Source organism: Phyllostomus discolor, chromosome 1, assembly GCF_004126475.2.
Source record: "Phyllostomus discolor isolate MPI-MPIP mPhyDis1 chromosome 1, mPhyDis1.pri.v3, whole genome shotgun sequence".
Classification (NCBI taxonomy): domain Eukaryota; kingdom Metazoa; phylum Chordata; class Mammalia; order Chiroptera; family Phyllostomidae; genus Phyllostomus; species Phyllostomus discolor.
Window position 1 is genome coordinate 94086918 of NC_040903.2, and position 20880 is coordinate 94107797.

Here is a 20880-nt window from a genome sequence, read left to right on the forward strand (position 1 = left end):
TTCCCCTTCCTCTTCCTGGAAGCCTCTCCACCTATTCCTTTCCTTTCTAGATCTGCTCCTCCTTCAGCGTCTCTCTGATGAACATGGTCACCATCCATTCAGCTGCCAAAGCCAGAAACCTGAGAATCTTCCCAAGCATCTCCCTCTCTCTCATCTAAAACACCCAATCCATCAACAACTCAGTCATTTTAATCTTCTAAATTTTTTTCTGTAATCTTTCCTCAACTTTCCACGGATGCTGTTAAAAGGATGCTAAATGTGGCCCTCGTCATTTCTTACTTGGTTGCCTGCAACAGACTGCTGATCACTGCTCCCCAGCCCTACCTTTCTTTAACCAACTTCACAACACAACTAGAATAACAATTCTCTAAAATATATATTCATTTGCTTGTTTAACTCAGCAATCATTTACTTGGCACCCACCAGATACCAGGCTCCATTCGAGGCCCAAGAATGTAGCACTGGGGGAAAAAACAAAACAAAACACATTTCCTTGCCTGACAAAGCTTGTGGCAGAGAAATAGATGTAGGCAAAAACCATGAAAATATATTAATTGTGATAAGTGCTATTTAGAGAAATAAAGCAGGGAAGGGAAATAGAATATGTTGGAAATGGTTTTTGTTTTAAAGAGGATGGCTAGAATTTCATCACTGTAGAAGTCATTCTTGAGAGAAGGCGATGAGAGAGCTATGGGATGGAAGTGTTTGGAAGAAAGAGCGAGAGCCCTGAGGCAGAAGTGTGCCTGGTGTCCTTAAGGAGCCATAGATGCCACTCTGTCCAGAAAGACAAAAGGAGGTTGGAGAAGAAAGGGGACAGATCCTAGAGGGCCTCGCTGGTACTTTTACTCCAGCTGCTGTGCCAAGAACAGACAATAGAAGGCAAAAACAACAGCAGAGAGTCAATAAGGCAAGCACTGATTATACTTAGGACTGGGGTGGTAGTAGTGGTGGCAATGAGACGTAGTCAGTTTCAAGATATATTTTGAAGCTACTGCTATCACCTTAGTTTCCCAGGAAAGCAGGGCCAACTGCATAAACAAAAGTAGTTTATTTGAGAATGCCATCCCAGGAAGGAAGAGTACATGACCAGGGAAGAGAAACAGAGAAGAAAAAATGGCAATTCAGGTTGAGTTATCTAGTACCCATCCACTAGAGGCATTTGGCATCTGTCTGGGGATATCTATCCTGGGGAAAAAGAAGAAGGGGTTATCCCTCAGCTCCTATGTCCCACAGGTATGTCTGGCCCCTGGTAGTTATCTGCTCCTTCCTTGCACGATGTGCACAGGGAGAGAGTGGTTCCTGCCAGAGTCCTGTCCCACTGGCTGCATCAAAGAGGCTGCAGGGCAGGAGGCCTAGAGGTAGGACAGAGTCCAGTTCCACGTTCACAAAGCAGGGCAGGCCTTTGTGGAACTGGTTGCTGCAGCTTTGGTGGCAGGAAGGGGTAGTTCCAAGAGGATTCTGAAGTGGTGCATGTGGGTGACCAATATAGCGAGTGCTGAAACAATTTTTCTAATGGACTATGTGTGCTACGTGACAGATAAAAAACAGCTAAGGAGTTTTGTCCTAATCAATTAAAATGATGGAAATGCCATTAACTGAAAGGAACGAGAGTGAGAAATAGAATTATGTTACTTTGTCCTTAAAAGTGAGTCATGGATCTATGCAAACCACTGGAAAAAGTATGTGTCTCTTTCTGCCTTCATCTCCTGACCCTTGCCTACAACCTTAAGTTAGCCACTCACCACCCCTCACCTCCAGCTCTGCGCTCACACTAAACTCTGCAGTCCTTGGCCACACCATGCTCTCTCAGATCTCTCTTTTGCTCATGTTGGTTCCTCTGTCTGGAGCTTGTTTACTTCCTTCCTTTGCACAGATGACTCCTTACCCCCTGCAGTTACCAACTCTGCTGATACCTGCTTTTAGGTCAGTTATTATCTGCCTCCAATGCATTCCTTTTATCTGTCTGCCTCTACTTCAGAATGCAAGCAGGGAACATTCTCCTTGAACCTATAGAGCATACTGTAACATTAGAAGATAGTAGGTCTATAATAAATGTTTGGTAAATGAAGGAATAAATAAAGGTTTCTTCAAGTCATTTTATGTTTATTTTAAAAATACAATATTCATGTCTCAACGCAACTTTCAACATGAACTATTCCAACATTTTATTAAATCACCTCATCCTCTGAGACATCAAAGGTTACATCCAAAGTCATGTAAATAATAACGGAGCAATAATTAAAATTCAATTCTGATTCTCATGAGAAAAGCTGCTGCCTTTCCCCAGAATTCAGTTAATTCTTGGACAAGATCTAAGTCTGATGTGCTCTGGGATATTTTGTGTGATTGAGTCAGGAAAGAGTAAATATGCCTACTGCATTTTAATACCAACTTTTAAACATAAAAATAAGACCATCAGGTAATAAAACAAAGTCCTTCTAGTGAATCTTAAACCTTACATGACTCTTAAGGAGAGTGAGAATATAATCAGATTTTGTGCAGTCAGCCCCCTCTCAGACTTCTAGGTGAAAGCTCTTTTCCAACGTGTTGTCTGTTATCTACAGGACTACGCGACACAGTTAGTGAACACGGTTCTCCCGGGGCTGAGATCAGCAAACTTCTCCTAGTGCATTCCTGGATCCACTTCATTTTAATTCTGATGGAAAATGTGAGCTCATTAGTTTTAGACTCAATATAGGTTTCTGTCAGATAAACTTCTTGGCTGGCTAGATTTTCTGAACCTAGTTCTTTTCACTTGGAACAAGTGTGTTATTCCAGAAGATGCCAACACATCAAGTGTTACTGATACATAACAAGATTAAGAAGAAAAATGAAAACATTTAAAATGCAAAACATACTTGGGAAAAATTTCACAGCAAAGTGACCTGTGCAATGCCCTCAGCCATTTTTCTAAAAGGATTTGGACAATATTTTAGGATTTAAGAGTACACCTAGATCCCATAAATTCTGCAAAAGGTTTAAAGTTTACAGAGTTAAATGGCACACAAAACAAAACATCACTATAATTTATAGTGAAAAATCAATTAATTTGGAAACTTCCAAAGTTCTGTTAAGTCATTTAAAAACTCTCTGATTTAATTATAAGAAACTAAAAACTAATACATCCTTCTGAAATGTATGGATTAAATCAGATCATAAGATATTGTGGCATTTTAATATTTTCCTAAACTAAAATGTCTTTACTAGAAAAAAATGCAAAAGACTCCGCTATCTAAAACACTAATCGTTCCATAACTCTGCTCACAAATCTTTCATTAATTTCCACTACCCATGGGATAAAGTTCATGCTTACTCACCTGCCATTGAAAAAGCAACATAATTTAGTCCAGTGGTTCTCAAACTTTAGCTGCAAGTGAGTATCACCTGGATGGCTTGTTAAAACACAGATTTCTGGAGCCATCCCCTGAGGTTTCTGATTAGAACATCTGGGTTGGGACCCAAGAGTTTATATTCCCAGCAGGTTCCCATGTAATGCTGACACAGGGACCACAATCTGAAAGCCACTAGCTAGTCACCGTCTACCATTTGTGACCCAACTTCCACTCTCCCACACAGACGTCTGGCTCTGCACATTTCCTATCCTTTCGTTTTGTCTGATCTATTCGAGATGCTCTTATGCTTATAGACTCTAGGGTTTAAGGAACTTTTACTTAACCTGGACTATGCAGGGCAACTTTATTTCAACTGTATTTGAACACTGCCACAACTGTAGTCTGATTTACCTTGACTCAGCTTTGGCATTGCTTGTTATTGATACTCTGATGTACACACATCAAGCCCTGAGGTCATTTTCTCACCCCAGCGATGGCCAAGGCCCTGAGTGGGAGAAGCATGAGACGATACTCTGGAAAACAAATGGTTTTGTTATGACTTTGTGGGCATTTTCCCCAACCACTCTACCCCGTGACAGGAAAGGCGTTTCTGCTACATTAGAAAGTAGGAAAGTAATGGGCACCTCTGATTCAGGAATGAGCCCTCTGGCCTACAGGCACGCTCTCCGTCCCCAAGACCATCTTAATATGTGTAGGGAGAGTTCATGATAGAGGTCCATTGGCAAATTAACAGATGCCCACAAAGTCTGGACTAAGAATTATGAATAGCAGCTGTCCCCAAAAGATATATTTTCCTTTTAATTAAGCAGGCAGGATTGCAGGTGGGCTACTCTGTTAAGTTTATAGCAAAAGAACAATTATCTGATTTTAACCAGAACTAATGTTGACTCTTAATCACAAAGAATTTTTCTCATAAACTAACTAATAAAATGGCAAATAAAACTGCCTCACTAAAATTCAGATTTCAGAGATAAAATACAGGGTCCAGCAGAAGTAACGCCATGGAGTGTGGTGGGTAGGGGATGTGAACGGACGGCAGTGTGAACATCTCACCTAAAATGTGTGAGCCGTGTGCTGGGCTCGAGTGTGATATGGTTACGTTACAGAATCACATGCTTATGATTTGTAATAAAAGATTTTTATGTAATAATAAAGGGGCACCATTTGTGCCAGACCCTGTTTTATTATAATTGATGTCAGAAAAAGCAAAAGACAGGCAATGAAGCAGCCCTAACTTAGTATTTCATTTGTAGAGAATATTTCCTGGAACCAAAGGTTTTAATTATTAGGGGAAAAGAAAAACCCATAACATTTTCTAACTAAAAAGGGGAGTGAATATGTATTTAATTTTGTTTCTCATTATCCATTTAATTATATAAATTCCTACAATTATACAAAATTTTGAGCATACTGGGTTCTCACAACTCATTTTTATAAAATCTTAACAGATTTTTTATCATTATGAATAAAAAAATATTATAGGACAATGTCAAGTGAGTACAGCCCCTTTTGCCCACTATACTAAATGTGCTATTTATCACTCCTGTGAATATTTCAGGAGCTTTATGGAAATATAATTCACATGCCATAAAATCCAACAATGTAACATGTTCAATGCAATGCTTTTTAGTATGTATGCAGAGTTGCACAGCCACATCACAGTCCAATTTTACAACACTTTTTTCACCCCCAAAACAAGCACCATACCCCTTAGCAATCAATCCCATTCTTGCCCCTGGCATGCCCCACCCCAGGTAACCCAGAGCAACTTACCCACTTTCTGACAGTACAGTTTTACCTATTCTGGATTTTTCATAAAAACAGAATAATACAAAGTATGATATTTGCCTCTGGCTTCTTTCACTGTCCAAGCCAGTGAAAGAAGCTGGCTTGGATGGTGAAAAGTAATGTCAAAGTTTATTCATATTATAGTATGTATCAGTACTTCTTTCTTCTTTATTACTGAATAATATTCATTATACAAATATACAACGTTTTGTTCATCCATACATTTGGACCTTTGGGTTGGTTTTACTTTTTGGCTATTAGGATGATGTGCTGCTCCGAACAGTTGTGTACAAATTTTTTGTGGACATTAGGTTGTTATTTCTCTTGGGTATATACATAGAAGTAACACTTATGGGTCACACAGTAACTTAATATTTACCATTCTGAGGAACTGCCAGACTATTTGCCAAAATGACCGCACCATTTTATGTTCCTGAAGTAGAGTATGAGGGTTCCAGCTCCTCCATTCTTGCCGACACGCGGTACTGCAGCCACCCCCGTGGGTGACAGTGCTGTCTCTTTAGAGTCTTGCTTTGATTTTCACTGATAATAGCTAATGATGTTAAACATCCTTTCCTATGATTATCGGCTATTTGTATATATTGTCTGGAGAAATATCTTTCTAGATCCTTGCTCATTTTTTTAAAAATCTGAACAGACTTTTTCTAATTAGTAATAACAAATTATACAATAAAGCTAAATGAGTACCAGCCCCTTCTCCGTGTTATCCTAAATGTGCTATTTATCACTCCCATGAATAACACCATTTAAAATGGTGCTATTTGTCTTATTACTGTTGATTTTAAGAGTTCTTTATGCAATCCGCATTCATGTTCATTATCAAATATATTTTTTGCAAGTGTATTTTCTTACTCGGTGGGGCCTTTTTTCATTTTTTTGTTGATGTACCTGAAGCATAAAAGTTTATTTTTTTAATTGATGAAACCCATTTTATTTTTATTGTTGCTTGTGCTTTTAGTATCATATATAAGAAACTACTGCTTAACCTTATAAATATTTCCATATGATTACTATCTAATTTATAAATGATATATCACTCTTCAACATGGTTGAAACAATTTATGTTCCAGCTAACAGTCATTAAGGGTTCTCATTTCTGCACATCCTTGCCAAATCTTGATAATGTCAGACTGCTAATTATTTTGCCAGCCTGTTGGCTAAAGCCCTGTAGTTTATATTATTTTTAACTTGTATTTCTCTATTTATTTAGCTTTTCTCCCTATATTTCCATATTTCTCTCTGCAAATGGCCTGTTCATATCCTCTGCCACTGTTTTTGTATATTTTTGTTTTTGAAGACATTCTTTACATGCAACTAATAATTAATATTTCTCAGTTACATGTCTTATAATATGCTTTTCAGGTGTCCAGATTGTTCTTTGCCTATTGGTGATATACTTAGTTGAACTAGTATGAATTTTGCTATTAAGAAATTCCAAAATATTTTTTGTTTTGAGTTTTTTACATCTTTTTAAACTTTGAGTTATATAAATTTTCTCCTCTAAGAGATGTTGCATTGTATCAACACTAGACACTAACAGAATGGACACAAAAACCAGCTATCTTGATTTGGATCTAGACTCTCCCATGGATTAACTATGTAACCCGAAACAAACTATTTAACCTTTCTGAACCTGTTTCCTCATTTAAACAGTGGCAATAATAAAAGCACCTATCTCATAATGTGTGGAACTCGAATGAGTTCAAGTACATGAAGCGTTTACTACTTGGAATATCAGCTATTATTACTTCTTGACATTTTCAATTTTTGGATTTTGCATTTAGCTTTCTGATATGCTTGGAGCTGATTTTGATACATGGTATGAGGTGAGTCTTTCAAATAGTCTACTGTCCCCAATGACCTCCAGTGTTCCCTTTGACATGTATTTTGTGTGTGTGTGTGTATGTGTGTGTGTGTGTGTGTGTGTGTGTGTGTATATATATATATGACTCTCTACTATGTCACATTGTTCTAGTTCTATCTCTACCTTTGGTCATAACCATACTATTGTAATTATTACAGTTATAAAACTGTAAAACCATAATATGTTTTTATATCAAAAAGAGGAGGTTTCCCTACCTTGCTCTGTGCTTAACAAATGAAGACATTCACAAATTAAAAGATAAGAATCCTGACATTTGTATCCTTGGATTTGTGAATTATAAAATCACAAATAAAATATTCCAGTTATTGTCTATGAGATGATTAGGAGCTATAGGAACTACCCGTAACTATAAGAATGATACTTTTTTTACCCCTAGACCTTTTCAATTATTTTGTAGATGATAAGGTAATGATACACTAAAAGCCATAGGAATAATAAACAAAGACTCTAGAATGAGAAGTGAAATATTAAAGAACTTTTAGGAGGTAATTTTGCTCAAGTATCCTGCGGGTACAAAGAGATGACTTGAAATCTTCAACAGATCTTAACACCCCTTAAGTAGCAAACACAAGAACCAAAGCAAAACCACAGAACAAAAGATCAGGTATTCTTATTCAATTCACAAAAACCATCATCTGGACTCAAACTTACTAAAGAAATAGTCAAAGAAGAGGCAGAAAAATTAAGATCAACAGTACAAAAATTTTACCTGGTAAAGACAGTTCATCAATTATTCTAAGACCTTCTACAGCAAATGCCCCCCACACCATAAAATCCAATGTATAAATCTAAAGGATCTCAGTATAAGTGATATCCTACAATGGAAAGGAACAAAAACCATGTAACTTTAGCACTGAGAAATAAATCTGTAGAGGTGTTAGCCTTCACTCTCAACGTATAAAGCTGCAGATCACATTTCTTATTTGCAGTCATAGCAACTCAGGATATTTCGCAAATGGTCACTTTAACTTAACATCTGCAAGAATCTTAGGGAGAGGAAAAAGGAAAGTATGCTCCACTCTTCAATGCAGAATGCAAATAGTTTTTCCCAGAAAACAGATGTGTTCCTAACTTTGTCTTCTACTCACCTCAGATGCTAAGATAATGGCTCAGAAAAAAAAAGTGTATAAATTGCATCCCCTTGAGAACTAAATTACAACAACCTAAATGTGGTTAAATATAGAGTATGTTCTACAAACTAGTATATATTAGAATAAATAAGAAAATCAAAGCAGGCATTATCAGCTCTGAGCTTTATTCATACAGTGAATTATGTATTTGTGGTGGTAAAGGTGTGTGTTCTTATAATCTGTCTCCTAAATAAAATGTTCATGTGGCAAACACTTTGTTTTGACAGCAATTCTGAAGTCAAATTTAAATATCATTCCTCTAAGAACAAAAACTTTAGAATCCCAAGTTCTGGTTCTGGTTCTACAAGTAATAGTGAGACTTCAGGAAGTCACCTAACAACTGTATGCATCATTTTCCTTATTGTGAAAATGAGGAAACACAAATAGATCATTAAAATTAACTCAGTCTTTTAAATCAGAGTGTGGGTGCCTGTAGCATGTATTTCTACTGGGTTTACTTTAGGTTGTGTAGATGTTTGTTTATGTAACAGCACTTTATTTTCTGTTGAAAGAAACCTCCAGCTCCATCATCCCACACACAAACTACTTCCGTTTTTACTTGAAAGAAATTCCTTTTCATGGTTCACAGTACATTAGAGACAGCTGCATTGCTGAGCTTCCTCCAGAACTTTAAAAAGCTGCAGATGTAGCCCATGTATGACACGGATCACGGAACAAGACAATTCCAAGCGTTTATGTTGCCGCTCCTCTGACCCTCTTTTAATGTTATATTTTCCGGGGTGTTGCCTGCCTACATTAAGAGAGTGTGTGTGTGTGCGTGTGTGTTTATTTTAAATCAAGCTCCCAAGGGAATGCAGGAGTTTTCTAAAGTCACTATCTTGAGTGCTAATTTCCAAAGTGAGATAAGGTAAAAAGTACATTTCCACTTAACTACATTTTAACCACAGACGGTCACTACCTATTAGCTTCCATAGAGATGATCCTCACAGAAGCCACACATTCTCTGCATGCATTTCCATGTAGCCCTGGAACACACAATGTTTACCTGGAAAACTCAATTCTGGACTCCGAACCAGCAAAACCAGAAATACTAATCTAGGATAGGAAGAATTCTGGCATAGGGCATGTCCAGCAGAAGCAGAGAGTTATAACTTGGTTTATTTCCAGAAGTCCCTTAAAATGGCATATACGGCCACAAAGACAAACTGCTCATTGGGAATAACACTCGGAATATAGCTGGGGGCAGGGTGCATAGGGCTGAAGAGCATCTAAACAACAATACGGTGCTTTCTGAAGGTATCACAGAGCCAAGCTCTCAAAAATTTCCCAGGAGCCTATCAGGTGTCCAGTGACTATTTGGAGACACAGATTATTTAATATATCTTTAGGAAGAGAGGAAATTCGGGATTCTCATTTCTGGTTCACTCTTCCAGAAATCCTTTAGTTCATTCTTGGATTGTTCCAAGTAAATTAAGAATTACTATCCTTTCTTCATCAATTAGGGGCAATACACTAATAGTCCTAGTACAACTGTTTTATTAAACAATAGGCCATACTAATGTAATATTTTATGAAAGAATGTCTAAATTGGATATATGGGTGAGTTACTCTTGAAACCAATTCCTGACAATTTCTTTTAAATACATGATAATGAAATAGGCTTTTATCTTGGTCAGAGAAGCAGGGGGGCAGGGGGAAGGGGAGAGGTTCTCTCTGTAGGTAAAGAATCAACTGGAATGTTTTAACTTTAATCTACGGTGAATCAAATCCCTTGAGGGAGGTATCTTAATCCATTACACCTTTCTGGGCTTAGCTCCCAAATATCTGGTTTAGCAGACTTGGGGTAGGGTAAAGAGAAATGCATTTTTAAAATGACCTACAGTGATGCTGATGTAGGAAATACATTGAACCATGACAGGAGGAAAACTGCAGACTCCTTATTTCTCAAATGGATGAATAACAATAGCACACTCTCACAGGTTGCTCCCTTTTCCACAGCCAGTGCAGCCAACCAGCAGTCAGCGCCCAGTGCAACAACAGCAGGAGCCCTCACGTTGCCTGACCCTGCATCCAGGTCTCTTCTGCCACACTGCACCAAGCTGCCACAAACAAAACACATTGGCCAACTGGTATATTACTGTTGGCAAGCACCAAAATTTGCTCAAAACCTTTACAAATGAAACCCAGCTGCTTAAGCTCAATACCAGATGTCTTCTACAATGTGTGGCTTTGATAGATTAAATTGAGCATAAGAAAGAGATGAAATGTATAAAAATCAAATTTGCAAGATGTTTGTCATTAAGTCTGTTTAACAAAAAAACAGAAAATTGTGTTTTTCACTATAAGAGGTTAAGTAGGGTAGATTAATAATATTCATAGCAGCTACTAGAATGCTTGTTGTAAATAAATGGTTTGGTGTACATTCAGAACATCCAGGCCAAAAACAAATCTCCAGAAATTTCCATTGACAAAAATGCCATATGTCTGTGAAGTCACATGATTTAGCATGAGGGGTGTTTTCCTTTAGACCCATCCCCCAATTTGAACAAGTTTTCAATCAGGGCATAGGAAATTAAGTAGGAAATATTTAGTGATATTCCTTGATTTCAATAAGCTGTAATAATTCTGTGGAAACATACATATAAGAAACATATGTGTATGGCTATGTATAATATGCACAGGAAAATGTGGAATTAAAAAGGCAATTTGTTTAGCAACCTCAATTAAGCAGTATCTACCCTTCTGTGACTGTGCCCGGATGCAACTCCCCTCAAGTGTTGTTTTCCAGGTCACTGCACAGTCTTCAATCACCCTGCTGATCCCAGAGCCTAAGGTGAGCCGGGACCACTCAGACACTCCTCCGAACAGCCACCGCACATTCTCTCACTCAAACAGCTGAGGGTTCATGGGGAAATAGAACATATCTTTCTACAACACTAACGTTTGAAAATAAAAAAGGAACAACAAAAGATTTTATAACACATTTTGAAAAAATATTCAATTAAGTATATTAACTTGAACCAATTAAAATATTCAGTTGAAATTTAGCCCTTGAAAATTGCATAATCATTAAAATTATATATAATTATAATTGGCAGATTATTTTTTTCAGATTTTAAAAGAATTGTCTTGGTTTCCCTTTTAAAGGGAAACCAAAATAAAGCAAAATACTTTAGCAAAGGCGTAGTTTGAACACAAATATTCCTACAAACATAGTAACAGAAAGATAATTTCATGCAGAGTTTGCAAAACAAACCCAGCCTCAGATTTTCTGACACTGTATATGCTATTGGCCTTGGATTAGCTTACATTTGAAAGAAAACAGAAATGGCCAGAAAAGTTTTAAGACACCTTGCCACATTAAATTGTCTCACAGTTGGCTGATAGAGCATCAGTACAGTTCCCACAACACAGAAGTTCCACAACTGAGGCAAAAGTGGCATTAAGTCACTATTTCTTTACATGTGAAATTCCCATAAAATTGCGAAGATACCGAGATGAAGCTGGGAACACTATGTACCACAGGACAGTCAGGCAGTAAAAAATGATGAACTTCAAAGCCATTTTTTGCACATATTCATGAGGTTTTTTAAGACCTAAGTTAGACATGTACATTAATTTTACTCTGGACTCCAAAAGAGGTCAAAAGCATAGTTTCAGATATTAACTTCCCAGTATCTGATCAAATGAAAGATGTATACAGCTAGTCTCAAACCTGTGGCCTGTTAAGTTTCCTAATGCAAAAGTTATGAGCTGTTGTTTGTGAGACATAAGGTTTGCAACTACTGGTTTAATAAAGGAGTAAAAAGTGTATGTAATACTCAGACAAAAGTAAAGTCTGCCAAGTAATTGAACACCTTGTTTCATATATTATTTTTGACACTACCTTAATATCTTGAATTTCTGTAATTTCATACTCCTTCACTTACTATTAAAATAATTATGTAAAAACTACAGAAATACATTATTATTATTTTTAGTAACATTTCCTGGATAGCAAAGAATATGTAAAAGTATTAAAGCATTTTTTATAATTTTCTAAGCATATAGCTAATAAACAAGTCACTTAGCAGGCAATAGGAATTCACTGTAAACAAAGGAGTCCTGGAATTCTTCATCCTTCTATGATGAATGACAGCAGCAGCTGTCTCAGAAATTTCTGATTGTCAGCCCAATCCAGAACCTCTTCCAGAAAAGCGTCCCTTGAGCACAGTGTCTCTGTTTCCATCTCGGTATTGGGGGGGCTACGCATCCCAGTGGGATTACATCTGATTACTTTAAGGGTTAGCAGCCAATCAAATTCTGTCTCCAAAAAAGTCAAAATAAGAGACAATGAAACATTTAACAGTTAACTCTAGAAAGTCAAGCTCAAAAATGTCTTGGGAAATCAGGGAATGCAGGCACTGTTTTGGGTCACATGCAAAGCAATGAGTATATCCAGGGAGACAGACTCCTTTGCGCAGCAAGCACTGTGCACACTAGGGATACGGCAGCAAATAAAACAGACAGTGTCCTCCTCCTGCTTCCAGTAGAAGAATGGCATGTATAATGATAAACCATGGTATGTACTATAGAGGGAAAATATGACTAACAATGAGGATAATGTAAGGGATCTCATTTAATTTAAATTGGTAGGAAAAACTTTCGCCTGACATTTAAATGGATAGGCAAAGTGGATAAGCAAAAAACTTTGATGCTATGGAGGCAGTGTGTGTGACACCCGAGAGATAAAAGGTTTGGATCATTCCAGACAGCAAAAGGCCAATGTGGTCAGTGAGCGATGAGTAGTGAGAAGACCTGCAAAGGGAGTTGGAGACCATAGAAAGAGCTTGATTTTATCTTCAATGCAAACAGCATCCATTAAAGAATTTTAAAGAGAAATAAGGGAAGCGACACACACAGAAAAGAAGATGGAATTGTCCTGAGGCCCCTCAGAGACACAGTTGTAGGGAAGCTCCAGTCCTCAGGGCCCCTGGGTCCCACAGGACCTATGTTTCCTTGGGCTTGTCTTGATACCTCCATGCAACTTCCTTCTCTCCTTACACTTCTGTCCTTTATGACAAAAATATTAATGCTAATAATGTGATTTCACATGAAAAGCTAACTATCGAAGGAATGTGAAAAGAGATGATATCTAAGCAGAAAAATCAGTTAATCCAAAAGCCACAGCATCTCCAGTGTAGGAAGAAAAATGGTAGGGCCTAAAAGTAGGGACCAGGTTATTCTGAGCACACAGTCACACAATCACCCTTAGATACTTTAACACTAAAATGTCACAAAAAATATATTAAGACAGCCAATATAACTATTTTACTGATTTTTAAAAAGTATAATAATCAAGACCAACAGGGAGAGCAGGCTGATAGCTGGAGGTGAGGGAGGCTGGGGGGTGGAGGAATTGACCAATAAAGAGAAAAAAAAAAACCAGAAAATGACCTCATGGACAAGGCACCAGTGTGCTGACTGCCGGGGTTGCGGGGGTGGTTGGAGGGGAGTAGGGGAGATGAATGGTGATGGTGAGACACTGACTTGGCGTGGTGAACACACAAGAGAGTGTACAGATGATGTGTTACAAAATTGTGCCCCTGAAACCTGAATAATTTTGTTACCCAGTGTCACCCCCCACCATTAAACTTAATAAAAAAAGTGGGAAAAGATCACAGAGTCCATATGGACCTAAAATGTAGCATAGGGAACACGTGATAGAAAATTTAGTTGATTAATGTATTTTCCTATAATTACTTGTCAATACTTTATCTTATTTAAAGATCTGATCAAGACCTGTGTGAATTCTAAAAATAAATATGCATTAGAAAACTGAGGGAAAAACATATTCATAAATTTGTTCCTGGCAGTTCTAAGTCAATAAAAGATTTATAAAATGTTATTTTAGATTCAGCTGACTTATGAATTTCCTTAATTTGAATGTCTCTGATCTTTGTTATACTATTATTCATCCAGAAGCCTCCACATACTTTCAAATTAAAAATAAAAATGATCTAGCACACATATTTATATATACATACATATACATGACTTACCTATATGGTTTCCACTACTACTAAAAACATAACTAACTTCTCAGAAAAGGTACAACCAAATAATCAGAGTTTGTACTGAATAGTTATGTGAATGTCTACAGCCAAATCCACACACAGAATTTGAGAACTATAGTTTAGTCACTTTACTTGTAGGTAAATTATCACAGAGATCATGTTTCTTACATCTGTGATGCTCACCACAACTTGCAGTTATTGCCAATTAATAAGCCGAGATTAATTGTTGAAAGTGCCACATAATAGCTGTAGTAGAAAATATTTTAAACACAGAACCACATTTATGCATTTAACAGCTGTGTTGGTCTAACAGTTCGGATTTTCACTGTATTTTGCCATATGGTAAGACGGATCACTTTTCACTTAAAATATCACCAAAAACGGATGCCCTACAGCAATATTGCCATTCTTCTTTTGAAACTACACAGTCACAGCCATGTTGTTATCCATCTGTTACTGCATTCCTTATTTGCCTTAATTCTACTTAAAATATTTAATAACAATGATTTTTATGAATTTTAATTTAGCATCAACCAAGTCAAACACAAATATTGCAATAGGAAACCTATGGCATATGATTTGGCAGGAAAGAGGCAGGATGTAAAATCTGGGTTATAGAAAACTCTAAGAACCACAGAGATTGGGACCTATTTTTTTTCATTGGATTTGGGGATTTTCCTCTATTTAAAAAGATCTGATTCCTAATAAATTCCATATTCTCTTTAAAAAATCTCATTCCTACTTCCTATCTCACCCGTTTCCCTGTAACTCTTTATTGATGTAGAATTAGTGCTAAACTGAAGATGAAAAGTTGTGGTTGCCAATTTTTATCTTAATCTGATTGTTATAATAATTAATCACCATAATTTTAAGTGGGGAAAACACTGCAGAAATTTTCACATACACATTTAACAGGAAGTTGCAGAAAAAGCTCTCCTTTTTAAAATGCCAGAACACGAGGCCCATCCCTGTCAGGAAGGGCACGCTGCTGCTGCCAGCATGTGAGAAAACGAACAGCGAGACTCCATCAGTTTGGGGTCCATCAACCTATCATCACATCTATAGCCTCACTAAATTCCTTTAGCAGAACTTGAGACTGGCAGTGACTAAAATGATATGTTAATACTATTTGCACATTATACTATATTTGTTACAACTCTGTGATTCAGCACTGTGTGTTGAAGAGTAAGAAGCAGGGTAGTAAAAATATCTCAATCCTTAAAATAATACATTTCAAATAGAAATGAGCACTACAGATTTTCACATTACAGTCCACATTTTCAATTTTACAAGGGGGCAAACCTCCATTTCACAATCCCTAGTTTTAAACAATGCATTTCTGAAGTGATCACAATGTGCCAATATAAAAAAACACGAAGTTCAAAACGTCTACCAAGATGTACCCTTGCTTCCTTTCTTCCAAGCCTGTGCCTCCTCAACTAAAACATTTAAGATAAGATTTACACAGTGGTAAGATCTGGACTGATGAATCACCCTCTGCACAAGCCAACCTAGCTACGTGCTCCAAGCAGGAAGAGTTCTCTCCCCCATGGAGACTTCGCAGAGCATTGTACCATTGAAGGTGCAACTGCGACAGTGTGCATATTCCTTCCAGATGGAGTTTTCAGGTTTCCATAGAGTTAATTTAAAAATATTTTCATTAGCCTGAACCTCATACTCTCCAAATATCTCAAATTATCATTTTGAAACATATTTACTTTAAATAAGGATTTAAGGTCTTATAAATACATAAATTAATGTTATTAATAATGACATTAGTCATAACACACCTGCAGATAATACTATGCATCAGACGCCATTCTGAGTGCTTTATTTGTATTTACTCATTTTGTAATCAAATCAACCCTAATGTCAGTATTATTATTATTATCCTCATTTTATGGTTGAAAAAATTGAGAAACTAATAAGATACCTCATTTGAGTTTACATTCCTAATAAGCGGTAGAGTTAAGAGTCAAACCCAGTCATTCTGGGTCCAGAGTTCAGATTCCTAACCACTATGCTACAGAATAAATCACACACACACACACACACACACACACACACACACACACGGCCTGGACAGGGAGTCAAAGGCTATGTTACTCAGAAAAAAAAAGCAAGGAATGTCTTTGAATTTTAACTTCCTCTTTGGAAAAGTAAGACAGCTATACATCATTTTCATGTATATTCTAAGCCTAACATTTATGATTCAAAGATTTTCTCTTTAGCAATGGCCTCTCTGCTTTTTATTGATATACATCAATAATGAATTTAGGTATTCATATATTTCAAGGACAATGCTGAAAGAAAATGAAGTTACTCTCAGGCAATCAAGGAGTACTATAGCATGGATACAGGAACAAGAATCTCACATCACATGTAACAGGCTTTGAGCTTCCTGAAACGGCCTTAAGAAATAGTTACCCTGATGCCTTTCCAGTCTGTTTTACAAGCTACAAGATTATAACAATTTTTTTGGAAAATAAACTAGCAAATCAGGTAAATTACCCATTGTCCCTTCATATCAATACACAAAACTACCTATTGTTCCTTCATACCAATACACAAAACTCCTTTGAGTTACACTTATCTATACCCAAAATTAAAAGCATTTTCATGTAGCCAAGCCACAAAATGCAGTATCTGAATAGTGTTATGGAGTACACTGAGATTATGAAAACATTCATCTCATGAGTGCCAATCAAAAGTACATGCCAATTGATTATACGTACATCTCAAATAAGTAGTATTGTCAAACTGGCTCTGTAAAATGCATTCACAAGTACATGAGGCTGAACTCTAAAGTGCATTTTGATCTCATACATATTCTCTTTGTCCCCTGGCTTAATTTTATAAAACCTTTTTCTCTTTATTTTCAGCTTCAGGACTCCCCCACTGCAAACCACCATCACAGACAATTGCTTCATATTCCTTAAGTTTCTTATTCATTAAGTTATTTCATATTCATTTTCTTTCTTCTAACTTAAAAATATTTCACCTACTCTTATAATTACTCTTTTATTTCTTAAAAAATTTTTGTTACCCTTTCATCAACTTTATACAAGAATAATTCTTCTGGACAAAATGATCGCTAAGTTAAGCCCTGTTCCTAGATGTGGATAAACTTCTGACATAGTCACAAATTATAATTATTGCCATTATAAAAATAGAGATTTACTCCACACATCCATATAAAAATTCAAACAAACTTCAAAGTTAATTAGCTAATCTATAAAAATCTAACAGTATTCAACTCAAAATGATCAAAACAAAGTTTATTAGAACTGTTATTTTCTTAAGTTCTCCGCAAACAAACTGTCACAGAATGCTGACAATCCACTTTATTAAACTCAAAGTTCCAAACTGGACTGCACTTAATTCTTAATTGCTAGAGAAAACAGAAACTTTAAATCCCCTTAAAGTCATTCTAATACATTATCTGGGAAGCTCTGCCCAAACAGAGAAAAGAGTAAAATTACAGAGCAGCTGGAGGATGGGGTTTGAAACTGTTGAGCCCTGAACGTTCCATTCTGTGATAAAGCCACAAAACCAGACACTAATGGAGCACCCTTCGGCACTGTCCGGTGGGGCACTGATCTTCTTACCCCGAGTGTGCACGGGCAGGAGAACGAGCAAGGAAATGTAAAGCTGCCAGCTTAGTTCTTCCAGCCAACTCATTACAGTGGGACAGCAGTGAGTGTGACCTTCCAGCTGAAGCCTCCTGTTTCTTGCCTCTCCTTCTTTCACTGAGACGCCTGTGCTGCCACTCTTGTCAGAGCTTCAGGCAAGCCTGCCAGCAAGTCTGAGACAGGACTGTGGAAGACAAGCCTGTTACAAACTGGTGCTGTCACCACAGAGACTTCAACTGATCACCTCGTGGGGAGGACAACAAAGGGCAGTGAGGACCCGGAGCAGGACTGTTTTCTTAAGAAGAGGGCGTGACCCAGCTGCCCACACAGGGGCCGCAGAGCACAGGCAGGTGCCTCCCTCAGCATGGCCAAGCCCATGTCCCCAGAGCTCCGGTCAGCTCTGCAGGGATTCCAAGGCAACACACACCTACAGGGCACCATCATGAAACAGGCTATCTCTATTTCTGCACTCAAGGTTTTCTCTGGGCTAAAATTGGTCACTGTTTGGGAACCATAGAAAGACAAGGAGAAATACAATGTTATCTTTGATGAAGTGATAGAAATACTGCAACACATCAAGTGTCATGTTCTGATGGTTTTCTCACAGTGTATCCACATGTAAATAATGAAGCAAATGCCTTTGAATCAAGTGCTCAGATATGGAAAAGGATGTAAAAGGCATTATTTTTAGATGATGAATGAATATTTCAGTTAAAATATTTCAGTTAAGCCACTCATTAATCAGTTAATTTTAAATGACTATAGTTTGAAGTTTCCTATATAAAATATAAGAAGTACTATGAACCTAACCACTTGCTATGTAAATAAAACCACTGTAAGTTATTCAGTTTTTTTAGTATTTTAAATGTAATTATGCCTCAATGTAAACAATGCATATTTTGTAAAAAATGATTTCCCATGATATTCTGAGTGATCTTTTTTGACACTAAAAAACTTTTAAAAGGCTATTTGATTTCTTTCACTCTGAGAATTGACAATAAAGGAATAGCAGGGAATATAATGAACTGTCAGTATGTGCAGACACAGACGGATACAAAGGGGAGGCATTACTAAGGGTTCAGAAGTGTGAGAGCACAGGCTCACTATGATGGTTACATCTAAGACATTATCAGATGTGTTTGCTTGACATTTTAAGATTACCTTGGGAAAAAATCTCTGCCATCTTCACTTTTAAGGGATACCCCACCCCTACACACAGGCACCAGCACCTCCCAACATGACCCTCTGACATGCCATTCTGGTCTGTTCTCTGGCTTAAGGTAGCCAAACAATTGCTGTCTGTGGCTTTACAAACACCTACAATTCCCACTTTCATGAGACAAATTCAACAGAAATCTGGGAGTATACTAGGCTTAAGAAACTACACATTTTGTATTTCTCAGAAGCCATGCAACCAACTTGTCAGGAAAATGGAAGCTGGGGGTGGTGCATGAGGCAGTCTTCCAGTATCATTGATCCACATCCCTTTCAACTAAGAAGGGAGACTGAGGCATAACTAATATGAGTAAGAGTGATTAGGAGCAGAGAGGTTACATGTGGGAAAAGTAGTCAAAAATCAAGCAATAGAATCTCTTGTTCATACCTTCTATATTGGCTCAGAGCCACATCTCAACATGGTTCCGCTGCCAATTTGGAACCCAGCCTTGTGCTTCGGGATGAGGAGTACATGGCTGAAATGTGGGACAGCTCCCACCGCTCGCATTTCCCCAATATGGGCATCCACAAACGGTTCAAAGCATGAATAGAGAATAGTTGCTCTCTTCCTAGAATCCTAATTCAGTTCAAAACAATTCATATCAGCAATCATTTCTGATTCTGTACTATGCGCTACCTGAAGTACATGCACTCAAGAAATGTATAATACCACAGAAAAAGCAACTTACATTATATACAATATATATGAGAGAACTAAGTTTTAAAAAGTAAGATATTTTAGGATGAAGTATCCTCAACTGAAATAAAGACAGAAAATCCGAGTCAGAGATGGATTATACTACTTTGAAGAAACAGCTGGAGGCTGAAATATTAATTGAATTTATTTAGACAGCAATAGAGGAGATAGAAAGGGAAGAACAAGAATCAAAAGTTAAGATTAAGTATTTCCCTTGTGCAATAGCATGAAAAGGAAATATCTTACTGGAGCAGAGTGCTCCTATTAGCAAAGAGTTAGAAAGAAAGTTAGAGTAGAACCAGATTGTGCAGGACTCTGAATACAGGTTGCAAAGTTTAGACTACATACTATATAATAACTAAAGGCTTTTGAGCAACTGGATTGATAAATTTAAAAAAAGGTTTGGGATTCCAGCATAGAGGATGAGTCTTTGAACCTATACTTCCAACTATGTGAGAAGTGAAAATTAGACATGTGCAGAGAGAGTTCCACTTAGTCAAACGTTTTGTTAATAATACAGAATTCTTTCTTTCATCTGTGATACTAAGAAATTGAAGATGTATCCATATTAATTCCTTCCATTTTCTCTATATGGTTAACATACTCGGGGTGCCAACACAGAAGGAGATGTTCTATAAAATGCATAATTACGTTCCAGACAACGAGGCTCAAATGATCTAATAAAACTCTCAGAAGGCAGATGAGAAATCTGGCTTAGCAAACAATCCTTATTTGCATATGATTCAGCACACTCATCTTAAGTACACACCAAACGAGGCTTCAAAGAAAACTCTGAATTTGAAAATACACACAAGAGAAGAACAAGGAAATAGAAGAGAAGGGCACAGGCTGTGCTGCCACCTCGAACAGGAGGTGCCACCAGCACACGTCACTGCGGAACTCCTGCATGGACCCACTCGCTCGAGGTCTGTGGGGTCAGTGGAGCAGAGAGCGCCTGTCTGTGCTGTCTGCGTAACCTTGGGCGAACTACTGAGACTCTGTTCTGTTGTCTATTCATTACCCAACTGTTAAGATTTTATATAGATTAGGCAGGAAAATAAATACAAACAACTGATGATGGAACCCAGAAAAGAGGACATCAGAAAATGGTCAGTCAGCAATTTCCTGACAATTCTCACTAC

The 20880-nt window shown here is 37.4% G+C and overlaps 1 protein-coding gene across 3 annotated transcripts in view; it reads right to left on the reverse strand.

Moving 5' to 3' along the window:
• The window catches only part of BMPR1B (bone morphogenetic protein receptor type 1B), a 351191-nt gene that overhangs the window by 82915 nt on the left and 247396 nt on the right, over positions 1-20880 (reverse strand). The window contains exon 1 of one of the 3 annotated variants that reach the window (XM_036026291.1): positions 17803-18149. The exons of the other annotated variants lie outside the window; for them this stretch is intronic. The gene's annotated coding sequence lies outside the window, so the exon portion shown is untranslated. Of the gene's footprint in view, positions 1-17802; positions 18150-20880 lie in introns of those variants that run through there. 3 annotated transcript variants of the gene reach the window in all.